Source organism: Epargyreus clarus, unplaced genomic scaffold (genome assembly GCF_041222505.1).
Source record: "Epargyreus clarus isolate Ecla_fem2 unplaced genomic scaffold, WU_Ecla_fem_2.2 ptg000015l, whole genome shotgun sequence".
NCBI classification, from domain to species: Eukaryota; Metazoa; Arthropoda; class Insecta; order Lepidoptera; family Hesperiidae; genus Epargyreus; species Epargyreus clarus.
The window spans coordinates 2060051-2082276 of NW_027332223.1; the positions used below are offsets into that span (position 1 = coordinate 2060051).

Here is a 22226-nt window from a genome sequence, read left to right on the forward strand (position 1 = left end):
ACCTATTTCTGGCTATCAACAACAGTGTTAAGCGCTGCTGTGTTCCGGTTAGGAAGTTAAGGGAAGGTTCCTACCTAGGTGTTGTAATGAGACATACTTACCCGAGGCGATCCAACTTAGTCCTCAGGGGTAACAACATATCTGTAGATGTACAGTGTACACATCTGTAGACACATCTTAGATATATTATCTGAGGTTGATTGCAGATGTCTATGAGCGGTAGTGGCCACTTACCATTGCATGGACTGCATGCTGGTTTGCTACTTTCATATTATAACATAAATTCGTGATATTTAGAGTTTCAGTTTTCAGTAGTGAGAAAATATCGCGAGGGAGCTATTTGCAAAATTTCAATGTAATTCAAAGTTGTGGAGATAATTAAATTTTTACGAGTGCTTCCAAAGTAACATAAGTGATCAATATGACTATAAGGGTTAGGCCTCAGATTAATTGCGCTTAAATGAACTTCAAGAATATGAGGAAGAAATTTTCTAAAAAGTTTTCTATGCCATAATGTAAGTTTACATGGGTAGTGACCCATCAGTACAGAAATGTAAATTATGGATGCTAATAAGAACCCAATGTCAGATCAAAATAATGATCGCTCTGTTCTTATTAGTGATCGAAGCTCTACTACGAATATTTATATATAGATTAATAAGAATGTAAACTCAAACTGTAATTTTGTTTATTATTACTATAACGTTTTACTTTTTTGTGATGTGTGCTTACAAGGAGTCTTTGATACTCACCTATAAGTGATCATGCATTTATTATTAACTATATTCCTAGTTCCAAAGTTAAGGTGGCACATATAAATGTAATAATCGTTGGTGATTTAATTAATAAATATTATAAAATTAAATAAAAACAGCGTTATTTATCCGAGTGATTAAAAACGATATAAAATCTAGAAACTCGACCATTGACACAATAGCAGATGTACTGTTATCTCGCGAGATACGCCGGCGGATGCTGCGATACCAGATATCACTCGTTACTTTATTTTTTTAATTCGTAACTAGGGTTGTGAGGCGAAAGATTTCGGATCTAGATATCGATAGCTTTTGTCACGCAAAGAAATTCACTTGGATCCCCTCCCGCTTAGGGAAGTTGTGTGGTATGACGGACTCTTACCAATTAAAACTCCCCGGTATTCCTCTGGACGCTCAGTGCCGGGTCACTAGAAGAGTTATCATTACATTCAGGGCTCGGCAACGTTTGCGGGAGCTGGTGTTAACGTCAGCCACATCCCGAAGGAGCCCCTTTAGTGGCGTTCCACATGAAATGAGCGTGTAGAACACATACACCACATCTAGATCCCTAATGAACGGAATTAGATTTTATTGATGGAGGTACAGTCGGAAAAAGTAAATTATATTACTTCCGGATATCGATTAATATTTTTTTTAAACAATGTTTTACTCTAAGACATGTGCAGGTGTTTTTGTTTTATTTTTTTGTTTTTTCATATACTATAAAATAATGCATTTAGGTACATGCATTATTTTACCCAAACACACCCAGACTCATAAATAATGCGTAAAGACCATACCTACAGTAAATTTGTTTTCATAATTATGTTCGTATTACAATTATTTGTTAACACAACATAAACGTTGAATATGTGATAATTTCATAAATTATAATTTAATGATATTAATGTAATAGCGCAACAACAGAAACAAAACATGTTATGACATCGAATTAAATATAGCCATTAGCGGAGTTAAAAGATAAATAATATTCCAAGTATTACGTGGTTTTTTAATTATTAATTTTTTGCTTCGGATATCCAATTATTTCGGTGCGATAACCGAATCTGGAACATCCCTAGCAAATAGCCAGATGAGAGAGACAAGAGATGTTATCAGTTGGTAAAACAGAGACAGATAGAGCGTGATGAACGCGTGTGGGTCGTTATCATTCAATGTGATAATCGATGTGGGTATTCCGCGTGTATGTGGACATACATACATACATATGTATGTATAGTTCTAAAGTTCATTACGCGAATTTATTATTATGTGGATTTTGTGGGCTGTCAAAGGTGTTCAGAAAAATAAAATATTTTCAGTTTTATTTTTACTTAATTAAATTCCTTTCATTTTTAAGTTATTCAAAGATGTTTAAAAACCAATAATTCGGATTTACTTTCAATTTGTCAGGAAATTAATTACACTTAATTTTTATTGTTTATCAATTGTTTACTTTGTGATGCTATGCTGACCAAGGATTTGGTAGACTTCTCACAGCTATCTGAAAATTGGGCGGATTTATTTCTGAAATAGAAGTAAATACCAACAGGCCATCAAATGATAAGGTAATAATCCATTTTATTATAATGATGGTAAGTAGTCGTTGCCCGGCATGGTCATGGATACCTGTAATCAACAACAGGTTGTATTGAAGTCATACCTAAGAGGTCACTTCACAAACGTTGCTAACATTAAGACTCAGTTGGAAGGCCTCATATCTATAATTGTTTGGCTTTATCCCTAACCAGTATGACAGCTTATCCGTAAATTTACGTTGATACCTGCACAGACGGAAGGCAAAAAGTTCTAGAACCTTTAAGCTCTCCGGTTTATTTTGTTTCACAATATTTTCATCATCTGAAAGCCACAAGCCCAGTAGTGGGACAGTAAAGGATTATCGATAATACAGCAGTATAAAGATTAATCAACAGTAGCTAATTATCGTAAGAATGCCATATCCATTATTTTTATCACAATGTTATGTTATCAGTACAAATATCAAGTTGTAACGATTGTGTCCACGTGAAGCCGTGACGACATATTGCTAATTGCAAATATATTTGTAATTAATTTACTTGTGTTATTATGACAATTATAATTATGTATGAGTAACTATGCTTAGTTTAAATGACCACCTGTTGTCATATGAAAATCCCCGTTTGTTAAAATGTTGAATTAATTGTGTTTGTGCAAAAGCGAAGTACCTATATAACATACTAGTTTTTGCCCGCGGCTTCGCCCCCGTTTAAAAGATAATAACATAACATACTAACATACACAAAACTGAAAATTCGTACCTTCAACTTCGCTAAAGATCATCACTTGATCAAATGCATAGTTTACGATTCAATCCTTACTAATATCGATTAAAATAATCGATGTTTTGGGTCCAAAAGATCGATTCCCCGATTAATCGATCTTAGATCGCCATCCCTAGTTCCAGTGGGATTTCCGGGATAAAAACTATCCTATGTCCTTTCTCGGGTCTCAGACTATCTTTGTACAAAATTTCATTAAAATCGGTTCAGTGGTTTGGGAGTGAAGAAGACACAACCAGACAGACAGACAGACAGAGTTACTTTCGGATTTATAATATTAGTAAGGATAGTGGCAGTAGTTACCTAGTGGCTGAAGCTCAACCTCTCAATGGGGGAGCCCGAGTTGCAAACCCAGGTACGCACCGCGATTTTAAAAGTTATATGCGTATTAGAAATAAGTTTGATAAAAATCCAATGCAAGATTTACTGTAAAGATCACGGGAGGGATCCCTTTTTTTTTTGTTTACGAGGGGGAAACCTTCAAAAGGTACCCGGAGCCGTGGGAGCGACACAGGGTTATGTGGGATTTTTACCGCACTAAAACCCCCCCGGTGGCCTTCCTCTACGTTGCCAAGAGGACTCCGGGATCTCCTACGGAACGCAACCGGAGTCCTCTGAACGCGTCGCCCCTTCGGGCTCCACCCAGGTAAGCTCCAGGACTCGCCACACCGTCTGGTGTTTACGACGGTATGCGACCACACACACCGCCGTCCTTCCCGGAGTTGCTTACCGGACGGCTCGAACGGGAGGGATCCCTAGGAGAGCTACAGACTGAGAGTTCTTCAAAAAACCTTAAATATGTGTAAAAGGATACCCGTATCCAGCTATAGGATAGTGGGTTAACGAAGTTAATATAACCAAGGGAATTCCCTTCCTGCGTATTTCCGGAACGCTACTATATGGGGCTCTTCATAATATTATTATGGTAATTATTAACTTGTGATATCATAATCCGGAGAATGTATTACTCAGCCCCTTTAAGCCAACTAGAGCCTTCCAATTTGAACTCTTATTTGCCCTCGGCCACAAATGCCTTCATCATAAGCCCATTACTGTGCCACTGCTGGGCAAAGGTCTCCTCTCAGAATGAGAAGGAGTAGGCCATAGTCCATCGCGCTGGTGCCAATTGGTAGACTATACATACCTTTGAAAACCTATTTTTTAAGATTCCTCAGGTATACAGGTTTCCTCAAGACGTGTTCCTTTAACGCTTAAGCAAGTGATAATTAATGATTTAAAAATCAGAGGTATGTGTCTAGGATTTGAGCCTTGGTCCCGTCGTTCAAGAGGCTGAGTTTCGTAACCACTGCGCTATCACTGCTTCCCCAAATGCCTTGCTACCTAAATTATCTTTTATTTGTGAGCAATTGATGCTACTAGACTTAGGTATCACCTACAAAGCGGAGCAGGGCTACACACCTTAGGGAGTGAAAGAGGCAGCACTTGCTGTTGACGGTGGTGGTAGTAGTGCCTACGAATCCGATCCACCAAGGGTTCCACGTTTAATTTTCTTCCTTCATAATAACTCACGTACATGATACACAAAGGCCCGCCACCCACGGCCAGACTCCACCGGACATTTAGAACTCACGACTGTCTAAAGAAAATATCATTTAAGACGCTTAAAAATATTCATTTAAGATACATTCAGTAGCACACGACATATTACAATTGACTAGGATTAGATATTTCTACCAGAGGTAGGACACAGCTGCGCTGCTCCCCCTGAGGACTAAGCTGGATCACCTCGGAAAAGTCTGTCTCCCTTCAAAACGGAACACAGCAGCGCCTAACACCGCTGTTATTAGGTAGAGATAGGTGTGGCGGTGGTGCCGCCGGAGTCGAACCTCAAAGGGTTCTACCACCTTCAAAACCACCTTTTGTGATGTTTATTTTAATTAATTTGAATTCAGTCGTCTGTCGTGTCGTAACCGCAGTATCCGCGGATCAACTTACGCAATGTAACTAGATGCACCGCACTGTTTCATATTGTAACCATGCATCACGAGATGCGATTAGATACAGATTGCATGTGTGCGTGTGGGTGGTAAAATATGAAACGCATAATGATACGGGTTACGATCTGTAGTGACAGGTTCTACAACAGCGTCGATAGCCTGGTGGTGAACGTCGATGTAAAATTTCGGAGGTCCAGGTTCGAATCCTAGACATTTTTGAAATGATATTTAAACACATTTTACTATTTTGTAGCAATCAGAATTTTGAAAAATTAATGTCCCACAACTGGGCTCGACCTTTGGGATTGGAAGTTGTACGCCACCAAGCGCGAAATAGATTTCATGCACCTTTAAAAATATTATGAAAAATTATGAAAATGTTTATATGGAAAATGTACAAGATTTCCCATTGCTATGTTTGTTCACAATCAAAACAAGTGAAATTATGCCCTTAAGTCAGTAAGTTTAAAATAGGTCAGGTCCTAGGCTATATCACCTGTCAGTATCTAGACTATGTCATCTAACATGAGTGAGATTAAATATAGATAACAATACTAATAGTATTAATAATATCAATACACTACTAAGTCACGTGTTAAAATCCAAAATCAGTACCATATCATCAATCAACATGCAAACTCGAACGTAATCTGATTTCCGAAATGTTAAGCTCTGGATTTGGATTGCTCACAAATAAAAGAGCGGAGTGGGCCCCACTACCCACTAAAACAATTGTTCGCGTGCAAATCTCCAGATAAACGCTACAAGCTTTACAAAAACGAGGCGATAAGAGTAAGGGCGGGCACACACGAGCGGGCAACAAATACAAGTGTACGGTCATACCTTATTTTTGTTTATTTAGTATCATAGAACAAGACTTGTGTTAAAATGAATTTTTATGCAAGAAGTTATTTTGTCCTGAAAATTAAATTAAATAAATTATTTTCAACCTTTTGAAAAAAAAAAATCTAAAAGACTGAAATACAAAAAAAGGGGCTTCGAAAATAACATCAAAGTCGTATTGAATTAAAATATAGATTTTAGGATATTTTAGGATATAAAATATAGAGATTAGGATCTAGGAATAGTCCTATAGAACCGTTTTTACACGTCAACTATGTAATCTTATAAACATCTGAATGATAGACTTACGATATGGTGGATTGCCCATTTTAAGAAATACTTAATGGAATAGCTTATGGATACCATCTGGTATCTGCAGTGCGCTTGGACACTGGCTATCTATCTACATAGCCAGTGCCCAAGCGCACTGCAGATACATCACCATAAATTTCCTGCAAAATCCACAAAAGCAAACTCATCACAAAGCAGCCTTAGCCATCAACAAAGAATCCAGCTCTCGCAAAGGACGTAACAAAATTCGTTACATCTTCATCTTCGTCCCACGCCGGCGACACATGTACGTATAAATCCACCTACACGATACCATCACACAGTTTATCAATCCGCAAGAGTATAAATTATCCATATCGCCCTTCCCGATCTAACACGACGCTGTAAAAACACCCCTTTCTAATTGGCAACGCATGATTAGTTTGAACCGAGCATTGCTTTGCGATCTTGGATGGATCTCAATCAAAATTGACACAAGGTAAGCTCAATTTTTTTTTTGATGTGAAACATCTATAGCCGCACGTAAAAAAGATTTCTGGCGTGGCGACGATTACCTTTAACTACATAGACAAATGTTCTATAAGGGACAGAGCTATTAGAACAATGTGATAAAAAAAGACAACTAGTGTTTGACCTCGCGTTTCAAGTGTACGCAAACGTAAATATTGACCATGGAATATAGTGACCAATGATTACTTCAGTCAAAACGGGACATCGATTTTTTTATGTCAAATACTTTTTACTTGAAAAAATATAGTTAGAAATAATAAAAAAACACGCTTTTATGATAAAATTAACTAAAAAGTAGAAAATAATTTTCAATCTAGGAATCATTTAAGGAAAAGTAAATAGTATAATTGTGCAAAAAATGTGGGGCGCTTTATGAAAACTGATAAATGGAGCACCCCATGTTTTTTTCACAATTATAATATTTACTGTTACTTAATTGACAATGGCAACGGTTCATTTCGGAGACAACGGCACGAAGCATCGAAAAAAGGGACTGTCCCGTTAAAAACGGGACGTATGGACGTATATTTCTCATTGATACTCATGCTTGTCAAAGACAATGAAATAATGGAACAGAAGGTAAAAAATGTCAAGAACTGTCGATAATAGTTTTAGTACATCGTTTACGTAGAAATGTTATAGTACAGTTTAACTAAATAAATTATTATTATATAAATATATAATTTGATGAAAGAATGTATCTATACAGATGTATCGACTGGTTTAAAATATACGATTTAAAAATTGTTTATATTTATTATCGTATATTAGTAAAGATTACTCACTCCTAACAAGAAAATGTACCCAGTTTTGAGAATTGAAATAGTTGCGTAAAAAAGTTTTGCCACGTCTCCGTGCTAAAATGTCCCTAAAATATTTGAAATAATTATTTATCTATTATGTAAATTACGCAGTATTAGTTATTTATTTGTAAATTTTCTCTAAAAATGTTTTTATTTGTCAAGAATTCAAAAAAAACTTACTAATAAGCCGTTTGTGGCTTCATTCAATTTCAAGGCGGCGAAGTATCTTTACTAATTTATGTTTATTATTTTCAGTTTTATTTTACACACGACCATTAATTGCAAAGTTGTGTACATTTTATAAATGTACTAGCTGACCCAGCAAACATTGTGTTGCCATATAAATAAAAAAAATGTTAAGGGTGAACAACCCTTATCACTTAAGAGATATGAAAAATAGATAGATAGTAGCCAATTCTCAGACTTACTGAATATGCATATAAATTTTGATGAAAATCAGTAAGAGCGTTTCGCAGGAGTACAGTAACTAACATCGTGACATGCGAATTTTATATAATCTTACCGTGGTCTTTTTGAGGATTAATTTCTGGCTATACAAAGATTGTTTATTAAATTATGTTTAGGTTAATTTATTCAATTAAAGAAATTTTAAAATACCGTATACTATCCTATATAAATTTTATGGTAATATTTTTTATTATTTACCACAGATATCGAAGAAAATTTAGAGATTAGGATACAGAATTTCCCATATATCGATTTTATTTTATTAAAATAAACTATAAAAAGTTATATTTTGACTAAAACACACTAATATAAAAATTAAGCAGTGGGATCTTAAACTATAACATACACGTATGAACATCGTGAGCTTCAATAAAATGTCACTTCTGTTCTGTTGATCTATGGTCATAGATCAATGAAAATTTTTTCATTGATCTATGACAGTTCAATTCAATCAATGAAAGTTTTTGTCAATGAAAGTGATAAAGACGCAAAATGCATGGTCATGCATTTTGCGTCTTTATCACTTTCATTGACAAAAACATACTTTGTCTCTTTCTGGTTACTCATGTAATCATGGCGGATCGAACACGAAAAATAAACAAAATTTAATAATTTCTCTTCATTTACGTGTGATAGGTGATTCCATGAATCTTGTTTCTTTTTCGAGCATAATTTTTGCATTTATGCATTGCACAAGAAGGCATTTTGAGGCTTAAAATTCAAAATAATGACGTTTAACGTGTTCAGTGACATTCGTGTGTATTACTACGCCGCGCGAGAGCGACTGGAGTCGTTTTAACTCGTTTTACACCACTTGACGTATTTTGTATGTTTTAAGTATTGCCCGCTTATTTTTCTGATAATAAAATGTCTGACCGTGATAATTTAGAGAGTGAAAGTGATCAGCCTTCTGCAAAGAAAGCAAAATCACACTATGACACACCATCAAGTCATCAGTAAGTTAATTATTTTTTTATAATTAAAGTATGCATTTATCTGTGCATTAAGCACGCGTATATTTGGTGTGTTTTGAGCGCCAGCAAATGTAAAATCTACTATCTTGGTAGATTAAAATTCACATAAAAATCATTGCATACAATGTTTTTAAATTATTAATTAATTTTAATGTCATTCTTCTCAGAGAATAAATTTATTAAGACTGACAGAATTGTATTTCAAAATCAGCTGATGGCGTGCAGCGCACGAAAGTTTTTTCTTATTTGTTATAAATATGAACATTAAAAAATTAATATGTTTTTTTCTGCATATTACCTACTTTTACAAAATAATGTAGATGTTTCACATCTGCCAGGCGTCCCGTGACGGCTCACATTTTTTTCATGATATTGTAGTAGCAAATGTACAGTCTACCTGATGGCTACTGCCCTCCATGGGCATTTGTATTTTGTGCCTAATCAACCCCAAATAAGTTAAACCTACCTGACATTGGCAATAGATGCATTACTACTCCTGATACGAAGTTAGGACGTATCGGATAGATCTCCTCTATCACACTGATCCGTATTTACTTATTTTGGAACGTCAAAAATTTACGATTTTGGATCATTACGAAAATGCACAAGAAAATCTGTACACTATTGATTTAAAGTTTTCTAATAAATTAATTTTGGAGAAGCACGGACGAAACGGCTCAGTTATTTTACACCACTATTATTTGACGTAATTAGCTGTGACAAAGTTGCCTCAGTGGTACCATGACGAAATTTACTAGTTAAACCAGTTAAATACAAAAAACAAAGTCATAATTCAATGTCGTCAAATAACATACAAGTACACGGATACACGCACCAAGCAAATTCCCCGTATTAGTTAAGGTTAAAAACATAATCTGTGGCAGATAAAATCGTTATCGATATCAGAATGATCGATCAAGTGGGCTATCTGTAAATCCTCGGTGGCGCAACCACTCGATACTGATCAAATTACAAGCAACTAGAATGTTTTCTTTAGATTATGTGGTGTACGGTGATGGACGAATTGGAATCTTGATATAACAGGCTCATATCCTTTTTCCTTCTTATGTTAGCATGAAAACTATAATTTGTATTCGTACTTTTCTTGTGTGTGCATTGAAAATAGTAGTAGTATAAATAGTAACTTGAAACTATAGATTATTCAAAATTTTGAACAGAAAATAAACTTTATAAATTAGTCTAAAATTGTGAATGTATTACGTGCATTACAGTTATTAGGCATTGTGATAAGTATATTTAATAAAAACCAGTTAACAAGAATAGAACAGAAATAAAATAGTTTGCTATTTTCAAACATATGTTCATTTACATTAAGACCCTTAATAAGTCTGCCATAGCACCACAAAAATGTACATATACATATTATAACGTTTAATGAGTCGGCCATACAACCACAAGAGTTTTACTGAAAATATAAAACATACCTACAAAGTAAACTTAGATTGTGTGACTGTATTCATAATTACATGAAGTTTCCGTTCATTATTAACAAATCCATGGAAAATTCTTAGACAATTAAAACCGATTCCTGGTAAACGATACATTTATATACAAGTAATCTACAATTCTTCCTCAACAACGATACTTTATGCACAGTAATTTTTAGTATAAATATGTACATTTTTTATTTTTGAAAAGATTAAGTCAAAAACGAGCATACAGTCCTGCCCATAAGTGGACACTGCAGTCCATGGACATCTGTAACTCACATCAAATATATTAGGGGTTCTACCTTAAGTCGAGCATAAACGTGTCCTACTCTTGTGGTCCAAGATGGTCACCTCATAACTGAGTAAACCGGCATTTATATCCTTCAAAATACAAGTACTTAAAGCCAAAATTAGATGTATATATGGTACATCCCCGGTAAATACTGTTTATACAATTCCTCGAATCCAAAGAACAATAAATTTAAATAAATAAAAGGTTCCAATATCTCCGTCAGGTGTACACAGGTTGGAATCATGTCGACTATCGATAGTAGCCTATCTGCTGATCGCTATCGGCCAAATTTTCGAGCGATTTTAATCCACATAGATATCCATATCATCGACATTATCAAGATATACTTACGATTCGATGTACCTACATGTGTAAATGAAAAACAATTTGCTAAAACATAATTATTTTAATTATGTATTTTTATATTTTGATGAAGAGCAAACGAACCAGAATTTAACTAATAATGTCAAAAATCGATTAAATTAACCAAATGCAAGTAAATAAGATCAAATAAAGACCATAATAACATCTTAGAGAAGATGTAAACTTAACTAACCCTTGCAGTCTTTGATTTTATTCTTATAAGATTTATGCAAAGCCTTATTGGTAAGTATTTAAGATAGGTACTCGTTGAATTTGGGATTGAAAGCTAGTTGTGCTATAGGCAATTTTTATATTGCAGAAGTACCAAACGAACTCGCAATCCACCTGATAATAAGTAGCAACTATCGATGTATTTATAATCAACTTAAGATAGGATCAAAGTCATACCAGACGTCGGCCACAGATGCATCACTACCTCTGCGGACTAAGTTGGAATATCGCGGATAAGTATATCTTCCCTACCACGAAACTTTACCAAAACCTTCAAACTAGAACTAGCTTTTAAAACTTATTACTTTATTTTTAGGCAGATATAGGTATGATGATGTCTTCAAATTCAAACCATGAAGGGCTACCTTAGAGTACCACATAACAAAGTAAATTAATGATCATAACTCATTAGATAAAATATCATAAAGTTTCAATCTAAGAATGATTTATCGCCGCTATCTTTAGCTGTCTAATTATAGCAACCAACTGGTACAAACATATTAGAATTTTAAACACAGACGATAAGATCAAGATTGGTTTTTGTAAGAGTAATAAATAATATTATCTAACAGAGTAGATTGTTACCAAGCGAGCTGGCTAGAGGTCAGTTTAAACTCAAGTGGTTAAGGAGATATACTTATCCGAGGCGTTCTAACATAGCCATCAGGAGTAGCAACGAATATCATCAGACACTAGTCCCTTTTTTCATAACATAGAAGTAGAAGACGAGCATGCAGTCCACCTGATAGTAAGTGGCTACTGCCGCCCATGGACATCTGTAATCCACTCCAAATAGGATTAGATATTCCTACCCGAGGGCAGCAACAGATGCGCCGCTACCCCTGAGGACTAAGCTGGAACGCCTCGGAAAAGAATGTCTCCCTTACTACACTCTTCAAAACGGAACACAGCAGGTGGATTGGATGTTCGCTTGCTGCTGCTATATTAAAAAAAAGAGTACTGGCTAATAAACGTGAGTTGATCAGTCAACCAATACATAGCCTTTTTTATAAGATTGCAGAAAACGAACTTGTAGTCCTTCTGATAGTAAATGTTCACTACCGACATTTATAACAACCCTATTTAGAACAGCGGTTCTGCTTGAAGACGATTACAGATGTGTTGGACTCCTGAGGACTAAAATGTTTACCTCATATGTAAATTAGTCGACGTCATATAAGGGAGATATATATTTTGGGAGATTTTGGTCTCCCCTCCCTTTAAACCAGAAGAGAGCAGCGCTTAACATTGCTGTTTTTAGGCAGAAATAGGTGGATCTCCAATCGAACAACATGGAGTTCTACCTTCAAAATTTCCTCTCTAAAAACCACTGATCCATATAATTATTATTGTGTATTATTGTTTATAATTTCAATAATATATCATCGATTATGCCATTGTCACAAGGAAAAGTCAACAGAGTCCTATTCCAATTTATTATTCTTCAAAATGTGAGTAACAATTTATCAGCGCATCGGTGACTAATTAAGGATGTTAGGCGTTATTTACGTTTATATTATATACGATTTCACAGCGGGGTTTCCAGGAACTAAGTAGATGTTGTTTAACAAACAGTTCAAAAGACTTCTGGTTAAAGGAAATCATTAATTTAAATAACCGATTAGGGGGTTTTAGCTCCGTATCAATAAAGGAAATTATACGTTTAAAATAATGTGATAATGCTGTTTTTCTATAAATTTGAATAGCAAACAAGCGTGAAGTTCTTCTGATGGTAAGTGGCTACTACCGCCGATGTATTGCAATAAGGATCAAGTAATATTGAAGAAATATGTCATTTCAGTCACAAATAGAGACAGAAATAAAATTATTCATAATTTATACCAAATTGATGATTATGAATAATGTAATTGATGATGAATAATTAAATTTAAACTGTAAAAGGGCGCTTATAGACATTTCTAGGTACCATGACACAAAATAGTTTATAACTAGAATTAGATTACGTGAAAATACTGCTCTAAAATTATGAACCAAGACAATATCTTAAAGCTCAGAGGATAGCTTTGGTTGCATCTATCAAGTATCATACCTTAAGTATAAAGGTAAACCCTTAGCATATAACTTACACTAATACAGCATTACCCAAAAGATAAACTATAATTTACGTTTTAAAATATAATTTAATCTATTTTTAGGAGAGTCTCCACATTCCTAACACACTACTAACGCTCAAGTTTAAATATCCAAGGGTCATTGCGACCATATTGTGGATAGGGTGACAACCCTTAGCAGCAACCCTTCTTTCCCACGGCACGCGTGCCACTTTTTGACTCTTCGGATTTATAATCAACCCCTCAATGGGGTGCACATCACTTTATGAATAGGACACAATCGGATTAAATGTCGTCATTGTATTGTGCAAAAATGCAAAAAGTATTGGAATAAATTGCAGATTTTGAGCTTTTTTTACGTTAGTTTACATAATGCTAGCGAAACCTGGCAAACGTGACGTACTTTTATTTTTCATCTAAAGGTACATATATATGATCTAATAGCCGGAAATTCTCCATGCTCAAATACTGGGCCTGGAATGTTTACCAAAATCTTTAAATCTGAGAGGAAATGAATAAAACATAAGATGAAGGGTAAAAAATAATATAATTATAAAAATATTATACAATTACATAATTTTTGTTCCACGTTAACTTAACTTTCAATGAATCTGTATTCTGTGCTAATGATCGTATGTCTGTCTATAATAAAAATAATATATTGTAAGAATCAATTATCTAACCGAACATAACGAAGCAATTGATTTAATTAAAATCAAACTAAAATTTTCAAGAAATATTGAGTAATGGCCGATTAAGTAAACCTTAATACAACACTATGGCGCAAGGACTAAGTGAAATAATTAAAAAATTACACAAAATTCTAACTAAAATTAAGTCATTATTGCCAGAACATCTGATAGGGACTCAATTGATAAGCTATCTGTCTTACATATCATTTGCATTGTAGTGTTCTATAATATTGCAAAATTAACGATATCTACTTTATTATGCACGTTATCAACAGCTGGTTTCTAAATACTTGAGAAACGAGATCTTTTAACTCATTATAGAAAACTTGACTGATAACTTCGTATTGGTAATATATTATTACAGTGCGCGATACCAATTATTCCACATCGGGTTCCTTATCAACGACATCATTCAAATTTTTAAAACTGGTATTAATTTTTTTGACATACTTAATTTTTAAAAGTAATCATTTTGAAGGTGGTTAAACTACTTATGCTTAAGAGTAATTTTATTTTTCATAGAATGTAGTAATTCAGCTGTGTTCGATGTTTAATGAGTGGGGTAAGACAGATTACAGGCAGTTAACGAAGAACTTATTCCTAAAAGGTACCTATAAGATGTAATTTTTGATTTAGAAGACCAGATAATGATCAGTTTCTGTGAGGATTTCGCCGCAAGATTTTAAGAACAGTAATAATGATTTAATCACACAGATTACTTAGTCGTTTGTTACTTCCTCCAAATATAAAACAAATGGTTTTTAATTAAAAAATAACTACAGGTAAAGTCGTTAACACTAATTTATCTATAATGAAAAGTAAAGGGCACAGAGGGCTGCCCAGACGCACTCCTCGATCGAGTACGTAATCGCTAGACTCGCCGTCGCCCGTTACATTGTAAACTGATCCAGTTCTAGCAAATGTTGACAAATTTACATTTCGCACTCGTATTTAATTAATCTTTTAGACGGTTTCTCGATAGATTGCAAGTGGGAACTATGTCAATGGCGTTTACAACTGGAAAGTTATCTATCCATTGCCTGATAACTTCAAATGCTACACCAAAGTTCGTAAATATATAATGTAGATAATAATAATTAACTCTATTACACTCATTGTATATTGTACGTCGCCAACCCATTACTGTTCTGTACTCTACCGCTGGCCAAGTACGTATTGGTAGACTTCACATACCCTTGAGGACCTTTTTTTACGACATCACTAGGTTTCCTTTTCTCGTGGATACCATGGACCCAAACCCAGAAGAGAAAGGTAAACCCATCATTATTTAGATGTCTGCAGGATTGAAAGGATCCCATGATCAGATCGATATGATGACCAAGGTGTCTAGCAAATCGCCAATATCACTTTGTCAAAAAAATAACTACATTATTAAACTGTTTAGCTGAATAGCATTAAACAATTTCTCTAATTAAACATTTAACATTTTCTGGGAATCCTGGGTGTTCATTGTATGGGTAATGTTTAATGAAAATCAATAAAGTTACTCCTATGCTACTCGTATGCTACAAAATAACTGACTTATTACTGAAATCACAAAACACTTTAATTTCATGTTTACACTCCTAAATCTTCAAACAATCCTCATAAACACCAAACGATACGATCTTGAATTGAACATCTGATCATTAAGCCTATTAAATTATTTCAAAACAAACCCGACGGAGTCTCAATAATTAACTCGACGACACAAAATGACCAGGAAACGTGGAATCTTCAAAGGAATCCATGGAAAGCATAATTTCGAGGCACAATAGGGCGGCCGTCGACGTTATTTGCCTGCGCAGGCGCACCCACAATACAATAACCCTTTGATATCGCCGCGCAGAATAATTCTCGGTGATCAGGTGTACTACCCAATATGTACTCGTATGGAATACTATCGATTCTGTGCAATCAGCGTTTAATTTTTCAGTATTCAATAGGCTTGGGTTGGCTGTCGGAGATTAACGTAAGCGTGATAGGGAATGATGTCTTGTCACATACAAAATCAAGCTGGGATTTCTGTATTCATAGCGATATCGTCTGATAAGGATATACTTAAGATGAAATATGTTTACATATGTTATATGACTTCTTCCCGCGACTTCGGTGCACATATGGACGCTTCGTGCATGATTTTTCGGGTTGGATTCAAGTGAAAGAAATGAATGGATGATGGACATGGATTTTATTTATATTTTCGAAATAAATTAGTATTTACTGTTAATTTCTATATATTTTTTTAATCAAAATATCATAAAAATAGGTTAAAACGTTTTCAATACATCTGTAATTACTGACTACTGACATCTGTAATTAACCCCAGATAGGATTAGATATTCCTTCCTGAGGTCGGCCACAGATTCGCCCCCACCCCTAAGGACTAAGCTCGAACGCCTCGGAAAAGTACGTCTCCCTTACCACACCCTTCAAAACGGAACACAGCAGCGCCTAACACTGCTGTTATTAGGCAGAAATAGGTGTGGCGGTGGTGCCGCCGGGGTCGAACCACAAAGGGTTACTAAGTAATAACACTTAATTATTTCACTAGCCCATCTGAATATAGTTTTCCTACTTAGTTGCTTGCAAGATAGCAAGTAGATATTTCGGATTTGTTCTCAATTTTTGAGTTATTGCACAAAGTGCGTTCCCTAACAAGTTCCAGATAACTGACACCCATAAAGAACGTACTTAAAACACACACACTCACGGAGGTTTATCATCAAATTGAATCGGATAATGAGGTTCCGTATATTTTTATATTAAATTTTGACAATTTAATTAAGTGAAATATGCTTTGTGAAGTTATTTTTAAATAATACGCCACGTTTATTTTTACAATATATTTATATTATTTCCGATATTCTTTAAAAAAAAGAATAAATAATTGGTCTGTTAACCCTTTACACCCGAGATGATATGAGCGTGAGTTTCACTTTAAAAAAATTCCCACGTGATAGCTTCTTATTTTTCGAAACGCAACCGATGCCGATCGATCGTGAGGAGAGTATCGCACATGCTACCGGCTAAGTGAGCGGGGTGCAGGCGGTCAGTTGTGCTAGGGACTCGTCCAAAGATGGCAGATTTTTTCGACCCGCGCACTGTCACAGGTATATAATTATTTTTGGTATTAAATGTTTAGTATCTATTATTAATTATTGCTAATTTAAAAGCTAAAAGAACACTAAATACGTGGACTTTAGTAGTTTATTCGATTAACTTGCAATTTAGATACAATTAGGTTGCAAATTTCAACTGTTACGATCGTGTGCCTTCGGTTGTTGGTGCAGAATAACGTTTGATGAAAATGCTTTTATTGCTATTACCAGTTATGTGTAAGTTTCGTCAATAACATTTTTTTTTTGTTTTAATTTTAGGGGTACATTTAAATGACGATCAGATTTTGCCAGTGCGGGGTGAGGAGAAATATATCGGACATTGAAGATCTTCATGAAAGTGAAGAGCTTCAACCAAATAGATTAGAAGAGTTTCAATTTGAAGAATTGTGCCCTAAAACAGATCCAGAAGCATATGCAGACCCTCAAATAGAAACTGACCTAGAATTGGATCTGGAACTTGAGCCTGAACCTCAACCATTTACTTCAAAATCATACCTAGAAATTTCTCGCCGCCGAGCATCTTCACGTCCAACACATCGAAAAATAGCTTGGAAAAGAATACGTTTTCTGTCTTGAAAAGGTCTATACATCCCTACCAACATCTCCAGTAAAGTTTCCATAGAAATATTTTTCTTAATATTTTAATTGCGAGGCTCTTGATATGTAACCAGATGCACAAATATATATTATCTAAGAAGAACCGGTCGAAAACCTAATTTAATTGCAATAGATATGGCTAAAGTTTTCTCCATCTGCATTATCATTGGATGTATTCCCTAGCCAAGAATACCTACGCCTTGGAGACCTGGATTGAAGACGGAGGCAATAACGGAAGAAAGAAGAATGTTGATTTTCATAGAATTACGTAGTTTAGGTTTCATTGCCAAGACAGATTTTTTATAAAGACTAATGAAAATAAAGACAGTGATGTTAAATATCTCCAAATTGTTTTAATTTTCTAATATTTTTTGATAAAAAACTATTTTTTTTTGCAATTTTCACGATCGTGAGTGTGACAGTTCCCACCGGAGACTCACGATCGTGCGGGTCGATTTCTGGATTAAGTATAAACTCTGGATTTTTTTTCGTATTTTTTGTGGATCCCTTAAGCTATATAAAAAGCCGTAATAAACGTTTTGAATCGGAAATTGCGAAAAAAAATCTTCGGGTGTAAAGGGTTAATTTAAATAGTAAACAATACATACGATATTCAATTGATGTTTAGTAAAGTTTAATTACCTAAATATTCCAAGTTATTATGATAAAAAATAATCATCTGAATTAACACATATACCTCAACTAATTCAAATTAGAAACAAAACCAAACAAACAGTGTTGCCAGTCAATAAAACAGTTGGAATCGTTTACATCGAGTGGATGGGAACCCTGATCGGCCTTATCGGCTTCCATTACACTCAAGTGGCGTGCCATCCACTCAACACTATCTACATATTGAATAAAATCTGTAATACACCGACCAATTACATCTTGTTATCTGTCCAATGCTTCTTACGCTTGTACGACTCGGTCTTTTTAATCTGTGATGGTTTTTTCTTTTTACATCAGTCTATCGTCAACTCGTATGTACTCTTGACAACTCGTGTTCGAATTTCAAAGTGTAATTAGGGCTTTGGCAATCATGTTTTGTTTAAGAGAACATTCCCGCCATTTTTACCTCCTTTTAGTTGTGTATTTTCGAATATCCTTCTTTGTGCGTTGATAAAGATCTCTTTTGTAAAAAATCATATTCGACCCGTCGTATTGGTGTCTGTTATTATGTAATAATAATCAATGTACTTATTAAAATTTTGCAATTTTAATAGATTGACTGTCAATTTTTATTGGACAGAATTTTCATTTTTGGTTGACACAATTGTAGTCCGCGTAAAACTGTTAGTCCGCTCTGAATATAGACATGTATCGCATCGCCATAGCAAATTGTATGACTACACCTTCTCGCAACAACTTCAAAGCGAACTACCAGTTAGCAGTAGATCACAAATAATTATAAATTCAATTTTGATTAAAATGTATTTCCATTACCATTATAGATATAGAAAATAAACTAATTATGGGATTCCTCATTAACGTGCGTAAATTTTCTATTTATGGTAAATTATATTACAATCGAATGATTATAATAATTATATTTATAATTAGATAGGTGTAATCAAGGTGTAATAGAGAAACAAGGAATTTATGTATTAATAATTAGTAGTGACTTGATTTATTTATTAAAAATAAAACCTTATTATACTTTTATAGAATGTATTGAAAAAAGTACAATCTATTTTACCTATATAAAAATAAAATTAGACGATGTCCAGTATTAACCGACATTTTGGTTAGGCTTATTTTAGTTCGATTTCATGCGTATTTTGAGTTAAAATTATTATCTAAACACAATATCCAAACAGACAGGCAAACAGAACATCCAATACAAGTATTTTAGACTTACATTAAGTATGATACAAGCAAAGATCAATAATAAGTCTAGACTAGTCAAGGCAGACAGATTTACAGAAAAAAATTGTTACTGCAATTCTTTTTGTCCAGTGATTCATTCGTGTCCAAAAAACTCTCATGCACACAAACGTATTAAATTAATGTGATTTATTTATTTAATAAATTATAGCGATTTATTAACGTGACACGTGGAAGCCTGACATAATAAAACCTTATATGACATTTTAAACATTTAATTAGGCACCAATTTGTTTTAATTTAACTAAATTTTATCAAATATTCAAGGTTACTTATATAGTTATGATACTATCTATAAAGTTTATTGTACATACTATCTATATTAATTACAACCACGTGATTTGTCGGTGAAAGAATAACATTGATATATAAGAATTTATCTAGTTAGTTTTCAGATATATTATCTATGTTTACACATTTATCTCCGGGTAAATATTCTTATATTACAACAAGTACATTTCTTTTGCATTATCAATCATGACTGTCCCACTGCTGGGCACGGTATATCTGTACGTCAAGGCCCTCTTCTCTTTTGTGAAATACCTTCCGAAGTCGTGGTAGATTGTTGTCGTTGAAACAAAAAAAAGTTAAAAAAAAGAGTTGAAAAAGCGCTGGACAAGGTTGGTTTGATAGTATTACTTCTCAACGCTTATAAATTTATAAGTGTAATGAGAACCTGTGGGACAGAGATCATCAAATCGGTCTAACACTTCTCCCAGGTTCGTTCTCCGGCCAAAAATGAACATGACTTTTGAGAATATTCTGGGTCTGCATGTTTGTGTACTTGTCTTTGTATCTCTGTCACCCAGGGCATAAGGAATTCTAGACCTATGAGCGTACATAGCGTCAAAATTATTGAGATGAAAATTTGTTTCATTTTTGCACCTCAGTCACACCTATTTGTCATAACAGGATACGAAATCCTTCCAGAGAGATTATCAGAAATAACAGGTTCTATTAGAGCTAAACTCTTACTAGTATTTTAAATTAAAGCAATGACGCACAAAATCTACCAAATCACGTTACCTTTAGTCTCTGCGAGTAGTTTTAATTGAATTATCAATCTAAATGGCTCTCATTTAGTAATCAGCGAAGAGAAAGTTCTTTCTCTTTATCAGCATTAATAATATATTTATAAACAAAATCGGTTTACATACGCCAAGGACGGCGGGGTAGGACATCAACATTTTAACTAACTAAGTACCTATAAGTAGTAACGGAGTTATTAAACATGACTTATTTATAAAAATAGTATGATATTGAAATAGCCAATTATTTTCTTAACCTAATAGTAAGACTAATGTAGTCTATGGACCTCTATAATATGGTGCCTCTATAATGCAGATGCGAAGGTGGTAGAACCCTTTGTGGTTCGACTCCGGCGGCACCACCGCCACACATATTTCTACCTAATAACAGCAGTGTTAAGCGCTGCTGTGTTCCGTTTTGAAGGGTGTGGTAAGAGTTACAGCTTAGTCCTCAGACGTAGCGGCGCATCTGTGGCCGACTTCAGGTAGGAATATCTAATCCTATCTGGGGTTACAGATGTCCATGGGCGGCAGTATCTACTTATCATCAGGTGGACTGCATGCTCGTCTGCTACTCCTATATTATAAAAAAATGATGCATTGCTTCCCTTGAGAACTAAGTTAGAACGCCTCATGTAGAATTATTTCTATTAAGTATTATAAGACACTCAAAAGTAAAGGGCAGCGTTGTTATACGCAGACATATGTATGTATGACGGCGGTGCCGACTCAAATCACTTGATTGGGGTAACAAACAAGAACAGATTACAAAATTATAGAATACAAAATCTTTCATTTTGTGAACAACTGTTTAGTTAAACTAGCTAACTAATTATGGATTCAAAATTAATAACATACATTTCGGAAGTATGGTTAATACATTTTCTTTTGCCATAACTAATAATTATAAATTAAATTGGCAATAAATTTATTTTCTAAAATAACTTATAGCTACCTGTTACACAGTAACCCCATAACAGCAGTACATCAACCATCGTAGTTACGAGTATTCAAGTAATTATCCGCTGGATGTTTCCACACTATAATTAACGTTATTTCACCACTATCGACTCCACACTGATAAATAAACAATCAAAGAATACATTAATACAGAGATAATGGTTTAATGAACTCGCACTTTGATTCGTTGTATAAACAAAAAATATATGTGAGCGTATCTTGATACTGTCACCTTGGTGAGGGATGGTTATGAGTTATGTTAAGTTACCTGTCTTTTGTACTGCTAGGAACTTTTAAAATTGTGTATGATTTGTCATCATTAAATTTTGTTTTAGTAGATAGTTCTCGTATCAATTGAACTCCCTTCCGAGGTATTGACGGGACAAACTGGCATAGACTCTTAAATAAGTTGAATGCCTATAATTTAAGGTCATGTTGTTGTTTCTAGTTGTTGTTGAACTCAAACAGAATTCTAAATTCAAATGTAGCTCCGGTATCGAACCGGAACACACAGAAGAACATATTTTTTTCTTTTCAATTTTTAAACCTGACTGTAAAAGTAACTTCAATATAAGATATTTTATTTTATAGATAACAACGTCAAGATA

At 34.4% G+C, this 22226-nt stretch overlaps 1 protein-coding gene and 1 long non-coding RNA gene across 2 annotated transcripts in view; one reads left to right on the forward strand and one right to left on the reverse strand.

Annotated features, from left to right (window-relative positions):
- The window catches only part of ush (Zinc finger protein ush), a 224650-nt gene that overhangs the window by 191632 nt on the left and 10792 nt on the right, over window positions 1-22226 (reverse strand). The gene's annotated exons all lie outside the window — the stretch shown is intronic.
- Window positions 17039-18085, forward strand: LOC140748344 (uncharacterized). The gene is made up of 2 exons (XR_012102942.1): window positions 17039-17137; window positions 17405-18085. It is a non-coding gene; the product is annotated as an uncharacterized LOC140748344 (long non-coding RNA).